This window comes from Engraulis encrasicolus, chromosome 21 (assembly GCF_034702125.1).
Source record: "Engraulis encrasicolus isolate BLACKSEA-1 chromosome 21, IST_EnEncr_1.0, whole genome shotgun sequence".
In the NCBI taxonomy this organism is placed as follows: Eukaryota; Metazoa; Chordata; class Actinopteri; order Clupeiformes; family Engraulidae; genus Engraulis; species Engraulis encrasicolus.
This window is the reverse complement of record NC_085877.1, coordinates 50652300-50668203: the sequence shown is the minus strand read 5'-3', so window position 1 is coordinate 50668203 and position 15904 is coordinate 50652300. Positions and strand designations below refer to the sequence as shown.

At 42.6% G+C, this 15904-nt stretch overlaps 1 pseudogene; it reads right to left on the bottom strand.

The window, feature by feature from the left end:
* Positions 1-775: 775 nt before the first annotated feature.
* The window catches only part of LOC134437459 (NACHT, LRR and PYD domains-containing protein 1 allele 2-like), a 60600-nt pseudogene continuing 45471 nt past the window's right edge, over positions 776-15904 (bottom strand).

The window sequence follows — 15904 nt, the reverse complement described above, 5'->3', positions numbered from 1 at the left end:
CCCCCTGCTGGCCACAATACAGTCCTGCTACTCTACTGGCCACAATACAGTCCTGCTACTCTACTGGCCACAATACAGTCCTGCTACTCTACTGGCCACAATACAGTCCTGCTACTCCCCCTGCCGAAAAAAAACTGATAAAATAGTGTTTGTATAATTATTTTGTCTGTGTGTGTGCACACGTGCGCGTGTGCGAGTGAGTGAAAGAGGGAGAGCCCATAAGGCATACATGTGTGAGCCCACCCTCCTCATATATCAAAATGTGTGCATTGCGAAATCAAATAAAACAAGCAACCAAATATCCTAGATAGTAATAATAATAACACAGGTGACCAAATATCCTCAATAGTAATAATAATAACACAGGTGATATATGGTGCATTAAAAACAGAGGTGACCAAATCTGAAACAGTAAAATCATTTTATTGGAAACTCAGTGTGTTACACGTCATTTTAGGGTAAAATTGATCTTTAGGTTTATAATTTACTTGAAAGGGTTCCTGAGAGGGGATTGGATGGCTACATCTGTCAAGTGGCCAATCAGAATTGGAACCAGAACAATACTACACATAAACAATTGAGTATAATCTTCTGTGTGATATGATATTTTACACCATTCATGTGATATTTTACACCAGTCAGACACGTATGTGAGTCTCTGCTATCTTAATTCCACATCATTCGATTCAATGACGACAAGTAAAAATACATGAATTTGTAATTTAAACAGTAATAAAAAAACATTCAATACTTAGATTACATTGTGCTATAAAAAGGGTGAGTACCTTTACAGTGACTAAATCCTATCATGATATACAACATGGTCCAGTGTCTTTCAAGCTGGAAAAGAAAAAGAAAGTATTGTAGAGATTTCCCAGCATTAGCTGATTTCACATAATCAATGTACGAATGATGCAGAATTGGGGTTGTTGTTCGTGCATGTGTGCAAGTGTGCGAGTGTGTGTGAATATTAACCCTATCCAGACCGGGGGGGGGGGGGGGGGGGGGGTAAAAGTGCCCGCACCAACTTTGATGTCGTATAACTCCTGAATGACTAAAGCTATGACTACGAAACTTTGTGACTTTTCCTAAAATGAAGTTGGCTACAGTGTGATACCAAAAGATTAGGTTTATCAATTGTGTTGTTGCCATGGCAACGGTTTTCTGACAGGTACGCCTGACCAAAAATCACTGATCTAAGTCTCATCATCATCACTTTTCATATTTTTTTTACATTTTCATTAGCTTCAGACATCCTTGTGAACATTTGAAGTGGTCTGAAGCACAAAATAACCAAAATTGATGTGCATTACCCAAGTTAGATGGAAAATACATTAAGGTGACATTTTCGGCAATAAAATCAGGAAATGACGTCATGATGTCATAATATCCAATAACGACACCAGTCTGATGTCATTCATAGATCTTTGGCTGAAGATCATCCCCTCCAAGTTTGGAGGTCATACGCCATTCGGTTCCTAAGTTATGAGGGGGGGGTCAAATGAGCCCCCCCCCGGTCCCAGGAATGCCAAAAAAGCCCGGTCTTGATAGGATTAATGTGTAGATCAAACTATGAAATAAAACACAGTTTCTGATTGATCAATGTTCTAGATATGATGTCACATTGAGTTTACTCACAATACTGTCTGTAGTTTGTGGTTTGGATCTTCCACCAAAGCAGTTATCGGCTGCACTGCTGAGGTTCCTAGTCTATTACCACTCAGATCCAGAGTTGTCAGGTGTGATGAGGGGTTTGATTTCAGAGCTGAAACCAGAGCAGCACAGCCCTCTGCTGTTATACTGCAGGACTCAAGCCTGGAGAGGAAGAAAAGGTAAAACAGAATTGCTTAAGCACACACTCAGTTTAACGAATAGTGTGTGTGTGTGTGTGTGTGTGTGTGTGTGTGTGTGTGTGTGTGTGTGTGTGTGTGTGTGTGTGTGTGTGTGTGTGTGTGTGTGTGTGTGTGTGTGTGTGTGTGTGTGTGTGTGTGTGTGTGTGTGCGCGCGCGTGCGTGCGTGCGTGCGTGCGTGCGCGTGTGTTATACCATTCTTCAGTATTCTTCATCACACACTCCATGTCTCTGCTTACCCCAGTTCCTTTAGCTTACAGTCTGGATTCCTCAATAGAACAGATATCTGTTTTACTCCAGAGTTTCCAATTTTATTGCCACCTAGATTCAGACGTGTCAAATGTGTCAGGTTTGACGTCAGAGCTGAAGCCAGAGCAGCACAGCCCTCCGCTGTTATATTGCAGTACATCAGCCTAGAGAGAGAGAGAGAGAGAGAGAGAGAGAGAGAGAGAGAGAGAGAGAGAGAGAGAGAGAGAGAGAAATAGCAATGCAAATTCATACAAAAGGTTTCACATTGAGTGTATGTGTTCATGTAAGTCCATATATTTATGTCTCTTTGTGTGTGTGTGTGTGTGTGTGTGTGTGTGTGTGTGTGTGTGTGTGTGTGTGTGTGTGTGTGTGTGTGTGTGTGTGTGTGTGTGTGTGTGTGTGTGTGTGTGTGTGTTTTTTGCATACACAACTAAACAAATTAAACTAATTAAATGAATATCAATGGCATGACTACACTGGCCATATCGGCTGAATACTGCATTTCTGTTATTATTTCACACATACATCATCCCTGTGCTACACAGTGTACTGATTTAACAAATTAAACCACTAACGAGAGTGTCTTAATTCTGCAGTGTGGGTCCTCCAGTAGAGCGCAGAACTGCTTCACTCCTGAGTCTCCTGGTATCTTTCCACTCAGGTCCAGCTCTGTCAGCAGTAAAGGGTTTTCATGTAGAATTGAAGTCAGATAGGCACAGGCCTGGTCTGCAGCATCACTCTCCAACAACCTGCAGAGATACCGCAACAAACACTGATTTGATACCGCTGCTGTCAGTGGGGATATGGGATTGAAACCTCTCTGATTTTAAGCACTACCGCAATCCATGGCTGAGGTGCCCTTGAGCAAGGCATCTAACCCCACATTGCTCCAGGGACTATAACCAATACCCTGTACTTTACTGTAAGTTGCTTTGGATAAAAACATCAGCTAAGTGTAATGTAATGTAATTTAATATATGTCATGAGCTCTCTCTATATGCCCGGTAACAACTACTAATTGACTTCAGTTATCTGTCACTCTGCTCCTTGCTGATTGGTCAAGTCAAGTCAAGAGTACTTTATTGTCACAGATCCGTGTAACAGGGTTAGCACAGAAATTTGACCAGTTTCCAATGTGAAGTTTAACTAAAACCTATAAATCAGACATTGAAAATAATTACCGCCACCTGTCTCTGCTCTGTTAATCTACCAGCTGCACTGCATTTCCTGCTAATCATGCTCTGTAACGTTTTCAACCTTACTGCCATCTGCAAAGCTCACACCTAGAACCAGTTTGCTCTTGCTTCTCTCTGACCTGCCTGATGGCGAACAACAATTCTGCTACCTGCTATTCTGCTACCTGCCTTCTGCCTTTGTGACTCACCAGGCTACGCTTCTGCTAAATCTGACCAGCCTTCTGCCTAGTGACTAAGATTTCTGAATTGCCCTGAACTGGATCTCTACCTTATTTCTGTTGTGTGTGTGTTCCCCTCAGGGCTTCCAGACCCTCCGACACGGGCTCCATAGGACACATCCTTCACACTGACGCACGCACACAGGCACCAGGACTCACTCTCCCAACTCCCTTTCCCCTGAATAAATAAAGACCCTCCTAGGGTTTGTGAAAATGGTTCCTCTGCCTCGTATTTGAAAATGTAAATGTTTATAATGAAATCATCATACTTCAGTGGAATCCTGCAATGTATCACTAAGCGATTTTTATTAAATGAAGTGATTTTACCTCAGTGTCTGCAGTTTACAGGCAGGATCCCGCAATATATCAATAAGTAGCTTCACTTCAGAGTGTCCAAGGTCGTTTCTTCTCAGGTCCAGCTCTTCCAGGTGTGAGGGGTTTGTTTTGAGAGCTGAGGCTAAAGCCACATATCCTTCTCCCGTTATACCACAGTCTGCCAGACTGGAGAGAAGAGAGGAGCCTGTTGTTTATGCCTGACCTTAAAGCCAGTAAAGTGCAATTGATGTGCAAGTGATTGTGATATATTTACAGCAAAGGACAGAACGAGAGGACAAGGCAAGGGGCTACAAACAGAACAGCTTGGTAACAGAAAACAAAACCACAATAGACAGAAATCCATTAATAAGGCATTAGGCACAGACAAGAGGCAGTGTGCAAATCCAGGAAGGAGGAACTCCTCCACACCCGGGAGGTCGTCTTAAGCCAAGTATGTTTCATTACCATGCTTATTGTCTGCCGTACCTATAGATTCGCTGATTAATCAAAGCAAACAATTTACTTTAAATGCACTTCTGCCCAGGAAGGTGTTTGATAGAACATTGTATGTACGCTACACCCTGTTTTTCTTTGAAGTCTTTCTGTCTTCATTTGTGGAGTTTGAAACTGGAATGTCAACATTCACCCTGTCCCGCAATTCAATTTGCAGTCACTAGGGGCATCTACATTTGTACACTAGCAATGGTGAAGAATCTTTTGTTCTTAAATCCTTCATCCAGTCTATGATGTAAAACCAAAATGTAAACATTTCTTGTCCCTTCGTCACGGCTGGACTGGCCATAGGGCATACCGGGTGGCCTGACGTGTATTTATTATTTTTTATTCAGGCACGTAGACGCACAGCGGTTGAGTGCGTACCTTTCGATGCTTTGTTGTTTGCTTAATATAGGTTTTTGTTTAATTTATTGCTGTTTTAAATGTCGGGAATTACATTTAGTAGGCACCAGCTCATAAAAATCGGTTTACAAAGCAAACAATATCACCGAAGACTTTGATGGATCATTATCACTGCTAGGAGACGGTGCAGGCAGCGTCGAGAGAGGAGACAGAAAAGAGGCTGCATGGCTGATGTAGCGAGGTTACGGAGAGGGGCTAATAAACCTCCGTTCCCAAGCGTTTTTCTCACAAATTTAAGATCACTCGGAAACAAGATGGATGAACTGAGATTGCTACTTGTCAATAACAACACTGTGGAGAAAAGCTGCATTCTACTCTTCACCAAAACCTGGCTTCAGCCGTCTACCCCAGACGCAGCTATCGAGATAGAGGGCTTCACAGCGCATCGGCAGGACAGGACAAGAGACTCCGGTAAAAACAAGGGAGGGGGCTTATGCGTGTATACAAAAAACAGCTGGTGTACAAACTCTGTGCCTGTAAGCAGATACTGCTCCCCAGACCTGGAATATGAGACCGAAGTGTAGACCCTTTTATTTGCCTCATGAGTTCTCCGTCATCATCATCACTGCTGTATATATTCCCCCTGATGCTAAAGCCAGCTCCGCCCTGGGACTATTACATGACGCAGTTAACGATCAACAGAGCCTTCATCCAGAGGCTGTGCACATTGTAACCATGTTAATTTAAAGACAGCACTGCCTAAATTCCATCAACTTCCATCAAATGCGCCACAAGGGCATGTTGGATAAGGTATATTCAAATGTCAAGTCAGGAGTGTTTTGAGTCAACAAATTGGGAAGTCTTTGAACACCCAGACCTGGAACTGCATACCACAGCTGTCCTGGAATATATCAAATTCTGCACAGACAGTGTCACCGTGGAGAAGCATATCAGGGTTTATCCAAACACCAAGCCATGGATGACCAGAGAGGTACAAAACCTCCTTCAGGAAAGGAACTCTGCCTTCAGGAGTGGTGATGAGGGGATGTACAGCGCGGCCAGGTCCAGCCTCAAGAGGGGAATCAGACAAGCCAAGGCTGCTTACAGGAAGAAAATAGAGGACTGTTTCCAGAGCCACAACTCCAGGCAGGTGTGGCAGGGCATTCGGCACATCACGAACCACAGACCCAGTACCAAGTCAACAGATTCCGTGGACACCTCATTGGCAGAGGAACTAAACATCTTTTTTGCCCGCTTTGAGGTACAGCCACCTGACACTACCATCCATAACCCACCAGGATACAGCAGTCACTCCCTCGTGCTGGAGGAACAGCAGGTGAGGCGGGTGCTACGGGCAGTGGATCCACGGAAAGCAGCGGGCCCGGATGGTGGCTCTGGACAGGTCCTGAGAGACTGTGCGGCCCAGCTGGCTGGGGTCTTCACTACCATCTGAGCCAGGCTGCTGCCCCCCCTGCCTGAAGTGCTCCACCATCATCCCGCTCCCCAAAAAGGACACCATCAGTGGACTGAATGACTACCGACCAGTGGCACTCACTCCCATCATTATGAAGTGTTTTGAAAAACTGGTTCAGGCTCACATCACCTCCTGTCTCTCACCTGGGTTTGACCCTCATCAGTTTGCCTACCGGGCCGGCAGGTCCACAGACGACGCCATCATAACAGCCCTTCATGCTGCTTTGTCCCATCTAGAGCATCAGGGGAGCTATGCCAGGCTGCTCTTTGTGGATTTTAGCTCGGCATTCAACAGACTGGTGACCAAGTTATTTGACCTGGGGCTGTCACACTTCATCTGTCGGTGGATCCTGGACTTTCTGACAGGCCACTCCCAGAGGGTAAGAGCTGGCTCCCACCTGTCCTCAGCCATAAACAACAGCACAGGCTCCCCCCAAGGTTGTGTGCTAAGCCCACTCCTGTACACCCTATACACTCACGACTGCACCCCCTCTCACTCCAGCAATAGTATCATCAAGTTTGCTGATGACACCACCATCGTAGGTCTCATCTCCAAGGGAGATGAAACTGCATACCGGGAAGAGGTGCAGCGTCTATCGGTCTGGTGCAAGGAGAACAACCTGTTCCTAAACATCACAAAAACAAAGGAGTTGATAGTGGACTACAGGAGGACAAAGGCTAACATTCAACCGCTGGTCATCGATGGGGCCTGTGTGGAGAGGGTCTCTGATTCCCGCTTCCTGGGCGTTCATCTGATGGACGACCTTACTTGGAACACCAACACCACTGCCACCATCAAGAAGGCACAACAGAGACTGTATTTCCTTAGGGTCTTACAGGCTAACCATCTACCCCAAAGTCTACTGGTGGCCTTCTACCGGAGCTCCATAGAGAGCATCCTAACATACTGTTTATGTGTGTGGTATTCCAGCTGCACAGCAGCGGACAGAAGAGCTCTTCAGAGAGTGGTCAGCACAGCTCAGAAGATCATCATCTGTCCCCTGCCCTCTTTAGAGCAGTTGTTCTCCTGTCGCTGTCTGAAGAAAGCCATGCAAAATCATCAGAGACCCTTACCATCTTGGACATAAAGTGTTTGAGCTGCTGCCATCAGGCAGGCGTTACAGGGCTCTGGGTACAAAAACAAACAGGCTAAAAGACAGTTTTTATCTAAAAGTAATCTACACACGTAACCCTCAAGCGACCAGCCTGTTTTTGCGACTAATCTGACCAAGCGGGGTCATTTATGACCCCAAGGAGTTTATATAGAAATACCACTATATAAATTATTTTTTGGGGTTCATTCCAATTTATTTACATCTTGCACATACTTGTCCCTCATCTAAAGCAAAAAAATGTGAATTTGAACATTTTATTGATTTGCTAAAAATTAGTCAAACTACAAACGCATATGTTAAATATGATGTATGCCCTCATTTGCATTATGTAAACATCAAAATACAAAAAAACATCCAATACATTTTTTTCTTCAACTGAGAAAGTTTCATGGTGATATCTATCATTTAATTTTTTTAGCCTATTCACTTGTAGTAGTCTTACCATAATAATACAGTATATTTATGCTAATTATGGAAATTCCTCAAAGTGAAACTTTGGGAAACCGATCTAAATAATATCCATTAGGCCCATAGATGATATTTCTGCAATAAAACTTTAGGGTACTCAACATTTCTGGGTTCATGAAATCACAAGATCAGAGAATATGGTAATTTACATAGACAAAACCATGGCTGTGTCTCAAATCACACACTTGTGTCAGTGCACTGACAGTCAGTGCACAGTGCACACAGTGCACTGAGGTCTTTAGTGCATAGTGTTGCGGAAAAAATTGAGCACTATGCACTGTGCCCTCACTGGAAGTGACGGCTGAGCATGGCATTAGCTCGCCAAAATACGAGTTGGCTACTGTTTACAATGCACAGCGTCTGGTGCTTGTATTTCCATGTCCTTCACCCCAAAGGACAACAATCACACATACAATACTTTGGTTGGCATACAAATGTTGGTGTCCCACCAACATTACTTACAGAATTAGGAGACTGTTGACCAAACTCTTCTACTGAACTGAATGCCACATTTCCTCCGTGTCATTGTCAACATGGCCGCCGTTTAGTGCGTGCAGTGTCCATCATTCTGCACTGCATTTTTCTGCCATTGTTAGGGGATCATCCTGGCACTTTCAGTGCACTGGCTCAACAGAAATTTTCAGCGTGAGCGCCCTAGGCACTGAAAAACAGTGCCCGAAGTACACAAGTGCGTGATTTGAGACACAGCCATGTCTCAAACATATAACCTTATGCACACTCAAAATTTCTTTGAAACTTTTTCTGGACATTGTAGCTGTGTAAAGGTGTCTTCCATATGTATTAGAGCAAAGAAATGATTCAACTGATGCTTCAGCCTTTGTATAGCCAAATAATATATAAAATTCAAAAAACGCCATTGATTTCTACACTGATGACTTGTTTCCTCCCTGTTTGTTCATCAGGATTACTTCCATTTCATATTCTCATCATGTGTCTAGGACCACTGTGCCATGATATCAACAAATATGGAGCAATAACAGAGGAAATGCCACCTGGGTGCCCTCACAATATGCTTTGTTGGCTATCGCAGGGGTGCCCTATTTATTTATATAATATATTATATTTTAATACTATAAATGTTTATATTATGAACATTTTAGGTCTGCTGACCATGGCCTACCCCAAGACACAAAATACAAAAACCAGAGTTTGAAAATTACAACAACAATGGCTATTATAATGTTGAGTATCTCATGGATCCCCATAAATGACCCCAGTCGGTCGCTTTAGGGTTAATTTTGCACAGCTGACGTTTTAGAATCTTAATTATTTTGTACTGTATATAGGTTTCTTTGTTGATTTTTAAGCACCGTGAGCATCTGCACTTTACCAATTTCGTTGTACCTGTACAATGACAATAACGTTTCATTCATTCATTCAGGGCAAACCCGTTACAAACGTAGCAGGCCACATTATTTGCCTTGCAGGCCACTTACTGCAACATTTGCACTGCTGAAGTCTAAAGAAGGAATTGAGATTTATTACTATCACAATGCCACAGGGTGGATCCTCCCTATATACAGGGGTGCACATAACTGGTACGCACCAAAAATTAGCAATGCGTACTGCCACCTCGGTCACTACTGTGCACTTGCGTACTGACTATCTCAACAGACTGTTGATGTTGGTGAATGGTCAAACATGTCCAAAAAGAAACAGACAACAGTAGCCTAATCAGTTTCTTTGGAGTTTCGTCAACAGCAAAGAAAATTGAGTCAGAGATTTAAAAAACAAAACTTTCTGAGAAGTGGGTCCAAGTGCCGTGGCTTGAGGCTAATAATGATGAGCGGACAGAAATGTAGTGCCAGTCCCTTGAAATGCGGAATCGTTCTGTATGTGGTAGTGAAAGCATGCGTTCCGTGTTGAACAGGTAAGGGACGCGATGTGTCCCGTTTTCTCATGAATGCCTAAAAATAGACATGTCACTCGCATATCAACTGTAAATCTAACGACAGTCAGCGCGAGCGCGACCGAGTTGAGCTCCTGGCTCTCTCCTCCTCGCTCCATCATTATGGCATTGTGCCGTCTGTTAACTCCCAGAATGGACGTGCACCCCCGTCATTCTCATTGGCAACTCCGATGCATAGAAGTTAAAAACTGAAAGCATGCATCCATGCGCGTGGTTTCTTAAATGCACGCAGTTCCCGGCCAGCTCCACTTCTTAATTTCGTCAGCTTCCCACCATATTCCAAACGGACACCGCATACAAGTTTATTGCCCCTCTGTGCATCAGTTAGCAGGCATGACGGCGAAATCGGCAAAAAATAGATGAAATCAAGACAATAATCACTTAACTTGAAGATTACCTGTACCATTTTAGGATTTAAAGCATACCAAACTAACAACACATTTGATTAGGCTACCTTTCACCAGTTGCATTAGCCTTCAAACACCATGTCAACGTTCGTGGCGATAATGTTTTATCCTTCGACCCTACAGACAGTGGCCTTTTTTTTTCTTTTTTTTTTTACCGCGGATGAGGTGCGTACCAAAACATATTTGCTGGTGCGCATATGAGTAACGGCCTAAAAAAGTTATGTGCACCCCTGCCTATATATACTCTTAACTAGTGACAGTCAGTTTTATTGTGGTGGGCACATGTATGCACATGTACTGCAGTAGACCTTACTGTGATTCAATGTGCTAGGGAGAAAATAAAGAGAAGAATGTAGAATGTATTATAATGAGAAGGTGACCAAAGGTTTTGTACTTGATAGCCTACTGTTCTTATTTGGACAGGAAGCAGTTACCAGAATTTAGCAACATAATAACTAATGTCATTTCACCCTGTCTGGATGTTACCCTTGACACAACCAGTAGAGGGGATTACCAGAAGCGTTGTAAACTCAATTCTAAATCTCACTGGTAGTGTATTGACCTAAGTACTGGAGTGATGTGATCTCTTTTCTTTGCTTTGGTTAGAATTCTAGCTGCAGCATTTTGGATTATTATTATTAATCATCATCATCATCATCATCATCATCATCATCATCATAATAACAACTTGGTTTTATATAGCGCCTTTCAATGAACCCAAGGTCGTTTTAGCTGCACCTGCCTGAGTGCCTTTTTTTGGGAAGACCTGTAAGTAGGCTTGATAAACTTAATAAACACATGGATTAATTTGTCCTTCTGTTTAGATACAGAATCCTTAATCTTAGCTACAGTATGTTCCTAAAATGTCAAAGCTGATTCATGCTTTTGATGTGAGCAGTGAAACTGAGATTACTGTCCAACATCACACCAAAGTTTTTGAAACAAGACTAATTAGTTTTAAGTGATTTGTATTCTGTTCATCTGGTTTTTCTAACTTGCTAGCCTGCTTAAAAGTTTATTTTCAAGAAAATAATTAATCTCCATCCTATATTAACCCTGTGAGACCTGAACCATGAAAGCAATGAGAGAAAATTCAAATTTTTTGGAATTTGCTTCAATATTGGTCCCTTATAAAAAATGTAAAAAAAAAAATAATCTAAATTTTGTTAAGGTCACTGAGATATTTAATGCATCATATATGATGCATCAGGCTTTAAAGAAATGAAAATTCCAATTTCATGACCATTGAAAAATGACTTAATGGATTTACATTTTTTTTAATTTAAACAAGTTGTCAGACAATTAAATTTGAGGATTATCTTTAAATATTTAGTGAGATCCTGCCATTTTTTTGCCTATCCTTAGCTGTGTATATATGGCGCTCTTTTCGCCGATCGGAATAGATCTGATCCGATTAGTCTGATCGGAATGAAGTGTATACATTACATTGAACTCGAACGTTCGAATACCTGCCACTCGCCGTTACCAGGGACAGTGGTTAGCAACAGACCGGGCTATATTGTTGAAACTGCGATAAACATGAAAGTATCGCTTGCTTTATTTAGAATTTTAGTCTTTCTGAAAGTGCAGCGGGAAGCGAGACTGCTGTACTTAATCTTGCACTTTTGGGCAAGTGCGTAACAGCGGCACTCCGATGTGCTGTTGTCACCAGTTCACTTAAAACACCTCACAAACAAGAAAGTCTGTGGATGAGAGTACGAAGCCAGGGTTGGTGGGAGAGAGTTGTTCTGCAGAAATTCAGCGACCAATATGGCGTTAAAATGTTAGGATAACCAGAGCTTCATTTGTTAAAATATGTGACACGATTGCGTCACAAACAACCAAGTGGAATAGAGTGTATACATGGACCATCTGATCGGACTACACCACCTCTTGTAGTCCGATTAGAATTCTAATCCGATCAAAGAAATCTAGTCCGATCGGGCCGTATACAAGGGAATTCCTGATCGGAGTAGAAAAATATCCCTATTCTAATCGGATCAGAAGTGCCCATGTATACATACCTCTTGTTTTAGCAGGACCATATTTTACATTTCCCACAGCCTGGTTGGGTAATTTTTTTAAATCTATGTAATTACATAGCTGATCGAATGCTTAACAACCTATTTATGAGTGTAATATAGATCATTATTCATTTTTGATGTGGAATTTGAATATATGGGTCCATTACTACAATTGGACCATTTCTCCATTCACTTCAATGCATTTTTTACGAGATCATAATTTCAACATTTTGCATTACATTTTCAAAATTACAAGTGAAACCTGTTTCTTAAGGCAATATCTTTGTCTTGAAGTAAAACAACTTGTGTGTTTTGTTAAATGATCGTCGTGGTATGCTTTGTAAGTTTCCCTATGGCAAAATGCGTTGATGGCTGACTTCCTGCCACCGCCGGATGGTGCTTATTTTTTTCATCAGTTTTAGCACGATCTCTCTACAACACGGTGTAAAAATATAAACTCTTCCTTGATTAATTGCACAAAGCAAGTGTTCAAATGAACCCTATCCAGACCGGGGGGGGGCTAAAAGTGCCCGCACCAACTTTGATGTTGTATAACTCCTGAATGACTAAAGCTAGGACTACGAAACTTTGTGACTTTTCCTAACATGAAGTTGGCTACAGTGTGATACCAAAATATTAGGTTTATCATTTATGTTGTTGCCATGGCAACGGTTTTCTGACAGGTACGCCTGACCAAAAATCACTGATCTAAGTCTCATCATCATCACTTTTCATATTTTTTACATTTTCATTAGCATCAGACACCATTGTGAACATTTGAAGTGGTCTGAAGCACATAAAAACCAAAATTGATGTGCATTACCCAAGTTAGATGGAAAATACATTAAGGTGACATTTTCGGCAATAGAATCAGGGAATGACGTCATAATGATGTCATAATATCCAATAATGACACCAAACTGATGTCATTCATAGATCTTTGACTGAAGATCATCCCCTCCAAGTTTGGTGGTCATACGCCATTCGGTTCCTAAGTTATGAGGGGGGGGTCAAATGAGCCCCCCCCCGGTCCCAGGAATGCCAAAAAAGCCCGGTCTGGATAGGGTTAAAAGGATGTAGAGTTATATTTCGGAAATTTGTACATAAACCCTTTGCAATTTGACGATATCTCGGCGTCAGTCAGGGAAACCGCTTCTTCCCCATTTTTCTAGTTTTCGCCGAGCTGTGGTCAACTTGTTGTCGACTGCTGCTCTCTTGTGGAGGTTTCCGTGTACTGCAGGACGTTTGGAAATGACATGCAGGATGTTTTTGAGATCGAATTGTTTTTGTGTCAGCGGGGACAGGGCTTTGAATTTGATTAATCAAATATGATGTGTCCGGTGCGATAGGGTTAATTTCATGATTCTTGCATTATGCAATATATATATAGTGTACAGAGGGGTAGGCCTACTAAGTAGCTATTTGGTGTAGGCCCCTAAGTAGGCCTACCTAATCAGGGAACTGGGAAGATAGCATAGGCTGAAGTTATTGCACCATAATGCAGAGTGTAGGTTTTGTCATAAGCTTTATTGGTTTTTGCTTCTTGGTGGCCTGGCCTGGCCTTGGAAAATGCCTGGCCTGAAAAAAATCCCAGTCCAGCCCTGCCCTTCGGTCATTTAGACAAACAGACAGTCAAACTAACGCGACACATAACCTCCTTGACATAGGTAATTAAAAATTATGCCCCAACATGTCTTACCTGAGTGTTTTCAATTCACATTTTGGGTTCTTCAATCCACTACAGAGTTCCTGGACTCCAACATCTCCAATTCTGTTGCCACTGAGGTCCAGTTTCTTCACTTTTGAAGATGTGTTGCGGAAGATCGATGCCAGTGTTGTACAGCTCATTTCACTGAGCCCACAGCTATCAAGCCTGAAATGGGTGGGGTGGAGGGCAAAACATATTAAAACCATGCTATTTGAAACAGTAACCTCTTGCCCTAAATGCATTCATTACCATCATACTTACAGCAGAGTTTGGGATTCCTCCACTACTGGCTTCAACCTCAGGAGACCTTCATCAGAGCTGACATACTTCTTTAGGTCAAACACATCCAGTTTCTGGTCTGATGTCAGCAGCACAAACACTAGAGCTGACCATTGGCCAGGTGAGAGCTGGGCTTCAGCAAGTTTCCCTGCACTGGGGAAGCTCTGGACTTCTTCCACTAAAGAGTGATCATTTAATTCATTCAGACAGTGGAAGAGGTTGATCACACTTTCTGATGAAGGGGCCTCTCTGATCCTCTCCTTTATGTAACTGATTGTTTTATCATTGCTCGTCTGCTTCTGTCCTCTCTGCAGTAGGCCATGCAACCGAGTCTGGTTGGACTCAAGAGAAAGACCGAGAAGGAAACGGAGGAAGAGGTCAAAGCGGCCATCTTTATACTCCAGAGCTTTGTCCACAGCACTCTTGTGTAATATGATCATGGATTCTTCCCCAGAGGTAGTTTGTTGTATGGACAGCACATCTTTCTTTTGGGTTGCCATCATCAGAAACACATACAGAGCTGCAAGATACTCCTGAATACTCAGGTGGATGAAGCAGAACACTGTTGTTTGAAAGATTCCAGACTCTTCTTTGAAGATCTGAGTGAAGACACCTGAACGTACTGCTGCTTCACTGACATCAATGCCACACTCTCTCAGGTCCTCTTCATAGAAGATCTGATTTCCCTTCTCCAACTGTTCATAGGCCAGCTTTCCAAGATCAAGTATAAGATTCCGGTTCCATTGTGGTTCAGACTCATTCATATTGTCAAACTTTAGGCTCTTCTGTTTGGTTTGAAAGATCAGGAAAAATGTGTACATCTCCGTCAAAGTTTTTGGAAGCTGGTTTCCTCCTGAAGAGCTGAGAATCATCTCAAGAACACAAGCAGTGATCCAGCAAAAGACTGGTATGTGGCACATGATGTGGAGACTCCTTGATGATGTAATGTGAGAAATTATTCTGCTCGCAAGACCTCCATCACTGATCCTCTTCCTAAAGTACTCCTCCTTCTGTGCGTCATTGAAGCCCTGTATCTCTGTGACAAGGTCAATACACTCAGGAGGGATTTGACTGGCTGCTGCTGGTCGGGAGGTTATCCAAAGTTGAGCAGAGGGAAGCAGATTGCCCTTGATGAGATTTGTCAGGAGCACCTCCAGAGAATTGACACCTGTCACATCAGTCCAACTTTCATTCCTCTGGAAGTTCAGTTGGAGTCGACATTCATCCAGACCGTCAAAGATGAATAACACGGTATACTTCTGTTGGCTGCTAAAGGTTAATGCCTTCAGCTCTGGAAAGAAGTGGTGAAGAAGGTTCATCAAAGAGTACTGTTTGTGTCTCATGAGGTTGAGCTCCCGGAAAGGCAATGGGAAAATGAAGTGGATCTCTTTGTTGTCTTTTCCCTCAGCCCAGTCCAGGATGTACTTTTGAATGGAGATGGTTTTACCGATGCCAGCTACCCCCTTTGTCATAACTCTTCTGCTTGGTTTGTCTTGACCAGGTACAGGCTTGAAGATGTCACTGCATTTGATTGTTTTCTCCTGACCAGCTGGTGTCTTGGATCTGGACTCAATCTGCCTGACTTCATGCTCCTCATTTACTTTCCCACTTCCTCCCTCTGTGATGTAGACCTCTGTATAGATCTTTTCAAGCAGAGCAGAGTTTCCTTACTTGGGGATTCCTTCAAACACTTTTTGGTATTTGCTCTTTATACTGATTTTCAGTTCAGTCTGACAGAGTACATGCAGTTCATCTGAACAAATACAAATGATTCAGCACCTGATATGTATGAAGGTAGTCGATGTTAACTTAAA